We start from the raw sequence: 5,000 nt of genomic DNA on the forward strand, positions 1-5,000 counted from the left end.
AGAGACTGGAGGAAGTGAATAGTTTTAGATACTTGGGTGCGAATGTGGTGGGAAAGGGAGGAGTGGAGGTAGAGGTAGAATGTAGATTGAGAGAATCAAGTAAATGCCTTGGGGTATTAAAAAGTGTAATGAGAAATAGACATTTGGGAATGGATGCTAAGAGGAGATTGTATGAAGGAGTAGCTGTGCCAACAGCATTCTATGTGGCAGAAATATGGAACATAAGAGAGGAAGAAAGGAGGAATTTGAATGTGTTTGAAATAAGGTGCCTGAGAAGTATGATTGGGGTTACTAGGCTGAATAGAGTGAGAAACGAGGCGAAGAAGAGAACGGTGGTAGAAAGGGAGTTGGGAGATAGGGTTGATGAAAGAGTATTGGGTTGATTTGGACATATGGAAAGAATGAGTGAAGAAAGATTAGTAAAAGAGGTGTGGAAGGCAGAGGTACAAAAAGGGAACATGAGGTGGCAACCAAGTATGAGATCGGTGGATGGGGTAAAAGGGGCATTGGGAAAGAGGGGAATGTCTGTTGAGGAAGGACGGGAGAAGACAGAAGATAGGGGTGAATGGAGAATAGTTGTGTACGGATGATGCTGTGACGCACGAAAGGGAGTGGTTGGGGGAAGTGGGGTGGGAGAGTATGTGTGAAAGATAAATTGACGCAGCCCGAGGGGATTTCTCCCCGTCTTCTCTATTAGGGGACGGAGAGGGGGGGAGTCGCCGATTTAATGAAGCGGCCTTCCTGTGGATATTCTGGGTCTTGCGACACTGTTTCTGGGCAGTGGACAAGATGCAGGGATGACCCATCATCCAGAAGGAGCCAAAATATGAAGGAAAGAAGGGGATGGATGGGAGTGGAATTTATTGAGATGGACTGGGTGTTAATAAATTTCATGCCTTTGTTTTTTGGCTATCTCCCTTGTAAGGGAGAAAAATCCTTTAGTATATGTATGTATGTATGAATACGTATCTGTATATGTACTGTATATATATATATATATATATATATATATATATATATATATGTATATATATGCACATTATATATATATATATGTATATATATATATATATATATATGTATGTATATATATATATATATATATATGTACATATACATATATATTTATATATATGTATATATATACATACATATACATATATATATGTATATATATATATATGTATATATATATATATATACATACATATATATGTATACATATATATATATACATACATATATTTAAACATACATATACAAACACACACACACATATATATATATATATATATATATATATATATATATACATATATATGTATATACATATATACATATATATATATATATATATATATAATACATATATACAATAAATATATACATATATATATATATATATATATATATATATATATATATATATATTTTTAGAAGCCCGCCATGGGATACGAACCCTGACCCGTGCGTCGATAATCACGAGGCCAAGACGTTAGCGACCATGCTACATGGTGATGGTTCAAAAGGACTGTACTAGTCCCCGACCACGCTTCACGTAACATTGGAAGATCTAATCTCAATTTCATCTAATCCCGTATTAGGCGAGCCCTCCGACAAGTTATGTATGTATAAAGACAGAGAGTCGATTTGTAGAAGCCCGCCATGGGATACGAACCCTGACCCGTGCGTCGATAATCACGAGGCCAAGACGTTAGCGACCATGCTACATGGTGATGGTTCAAAAGGACTGTACTAGTCCCCGACCACGCTTCACGTAACATTGGAAGATCTAATCTCAATTTCATCTAATCCCGTATTAGGCGAGCCCTCCGACAAGTTATGTATGTTTTAAGACAGATTGAACATTTTTAGAAGCCCGCCATGGGATACGAACCCTGACCCGTGCGTCGATAATCACGAGGCCAAGACGTTAGCGACCATGCTACATGGTGATGGTTCAAAAGGACTGTACTAGTCCCCGACCACGCTTCACGTAACATTGGAAGATCTAATCTCAATTTCATCTAATCCCGTATTAGGCGAGCCCTCCGACAAGTTATGTATGTTTTAAGACAGATTGAACATTTTTAGAAGCCCGCCATGGGATACGAACCCTGACCCGTGCGTCGATAATCACGAGGCCAAGACGTTAGCGACCATGCTACATGGTGATGGTTCAAAAGGACTGTACTAGTCCCCGACCACGCTTCACGTAACATTGGAAGATCTAATCTCAATTTCATCTAATCCCGTATTAGGCGAGCCCTCCGACAAGTTATGTATGTTTTAAGACAGATTGAACATTTTTAGAAGCCCGCCATGGGATACGAACCCTGACCCGTGCGTCGATAATCACGAGGCCAAGACGTTAGCGACCATGCTACATGGTGATGGTTCAAAAGGACTGTACTAGTCCCCGACCACGCTTCACGTAACATTGGAAGATCTAATCTCAATTTCATCTAATCCCGTATTAGGCGAGCCCTCCGACAAGTTATGTATGTTTTAAGACAGATTGAACATTTTTAGAAGCCCGCCATGGGATACGAACCCTGACCCGTGCGTCGATAATCACGAGGCCAAGACGTTAGCGACCATGCTACATGGTGATGGTTCAAAAGGACTGTACTAGTCCCCGACCACGCTTCACGTAACATTGGAAGATCTAATCTCAATTTCATCTAATCCCGTATTAGGCGAGCCCTCCGACAAGTTATGTATGTTTTAAGACAGATTGAACATTTTTAGAAGCCCGCCATGGGATACGAACCCTGACCCGTGCGTCGATAATCACGAGGCCAAGACGTTAGCGACCATGCTACATGGTGATGGTTCAAAAGGACTGTACTAGTCCCCGACCACGCTTCACGTAACATTGGAAGATCTAATCTCAATTTCATCTAATCCCGTATTAGGCGAGCCCTCCGACAAGTTATGTATGTTTTAAGACAGATTGAACATTTTTAGAAGCCCGCCATGGGATACGAACCCTGACCCGTGCGTCGATAATCACGAGGCCAAGACGTTAGCGACCATGCTACATGGTGATGGTTCAAAAGGACTGTACTAGTCCCCGACCACGCTTCACGTAACATTGGAAGATCTAATCTCAATTTCATCTAATCCCGTATTAGGCGAGCCCTCCGACAAGTTATGTATGTTTTAAGACAGATTGAACATTTTTAGAAGCCCGCCATGGGATACGAACCCTGACCCGTGCGTCGATAATCACGAGGCCAAGACGTTAGCGACCATGCTACATGGTGATGGTTCAAAAGGACTGTACTAGTCCCCGACCACGCTTCACGTAACATTGGAAGATCTAATCTCAATTTCATCTAATCCCGTATTAGGCGAGCCCTCCGACAAGTTATGTATGTTTTAAGACAGATTGAACATTTTTAGAAGCCCGCCATGGGATACGAACCCTGACCCGTGCGTCGATAATCACGAGGCCAAGACGTTAGCGACCATGCTACATGGTGATGGTTCAAAAGGACTGTACTAGTCCCCGACCACGCTTCACGTAACATTGGAAGATCTAATCTCAATTTCATCTAATCCCGTATTAGGCGAGCCCTCCGACAAGTTATGTATGTTTTAAGACAGATTGAACATTTTTAGAAGCCCGCCATGGGATACGAACCCTGACCCGTGCGTCGATAATCACGAGGCCAAGACGTTAGCGACCATGCTACATGGTGATGGTTCAAAAGGACTGTACTAGTCCCCGACCACGCTTCACGTAACATTGGAAGATCTAATCTCAATTTCATCTAATCCCGTATTAGGCGAGCCCTCCGACAAGTTATGTATGTTTTAAGACAGATTGAACATTTTTAGAAGCCCGCCATGGGATACGAACCCTGACCCGTGCGTCGATAATCACGAGGCCAAGACGTTAGCGACCATGCTACATGGTGATGGTTCAAAAGGACTGTACTAGTCCCCGACCACGCTTCACGTAACATTGGAAGATCTAATCTCAATTTCATCTAATCCCGTATTAGGCGAGCCCTCCGACAAGTTATGTATGTTTTAAGACAGATTGAACATTTTTAGAAGCCCGCCATGGGATACGAACCCTGACCCGTGCGTCGATAATCACGAGGCCAAGACGTTAGCGACCATGCTACATGGTGATGGTTCAAAAGGACTGTACTAGTCCCCGACCACGCTTCACGTAACATTGGAAGATCTAATCTCAATTTCATCTAATCCCGTATTAGGCGAGCCCTCCGACAAGTTATGTATGTTTTAAGACAGATTGAACATTTTTAGAAGCCCGCCATGGGATACGAACCCTGACCCGTGCGTCGATAATCACGAGGCCAAGACGTTAGCGACCATGCTACATGGTGATGGTTCAAAAGGACTGTACTAGTCCCCGACCACGCTTCACGTAACATTGGAAGATCTAATCTCAATTTCATCTAATCCCGTATTAGGCGAGCCCTCCGACAAGTTATGTATGTTTTAAGACAGATTGAACATTTTTAGAAGCCCGCCATGGGATACGAACCCTGACCCGTGCGTCGATAATCACGAGGCCAAGACGTTAGCGACCATGCTACATGGTGATGGTTCAAAAGGACTGTACTAGTCCCCGACCACGCTTCACGTAACATTGGAAGATCTAATCTCAATTTCATCTAATCCCGTATTAGGCGAGCCCTCCGACAAGTTATGTATGTTTTAAGACAGATTGAACATTTTTAGAAGCTCCGCCATGGGATACGAACCCTGACCCGTGCGTCGATAATCACGAGGCCAAGACGTTAGCGACCATGCTACATGGTGATGGTTCAAAAGGACTGTACTAGTCTTAAAACATACACAACTTGTCGGAGGGCTCGCCTAATACGGGATTAGATGAAATTGAGATTAGATCTTCCAATGTTACGTGAAGCGTGGTCGGGGACTAGTACAGTCCTTTTGAACCATCACCATGTAGCATGGTCGCTAACGTCTTGGCCTCGTGATTATCGACGCACGGG

Source organism: Oratosquilla oratoria, chromosome 39, assembly GCF_046742065.1.
Source record: "Oratosquilla oratoria isolate Oo_2021 chromosome 39, ASM4674206v1, whole genome shotgun sequence".
Taxonomy (NCBI): domain Eukaryota; kingdom Metazoa; phylum Arthropoda; class Malacostraca; order Stomatopoda; family Squillidae; genus Oratosquilla; species Oratosquilla oratoria.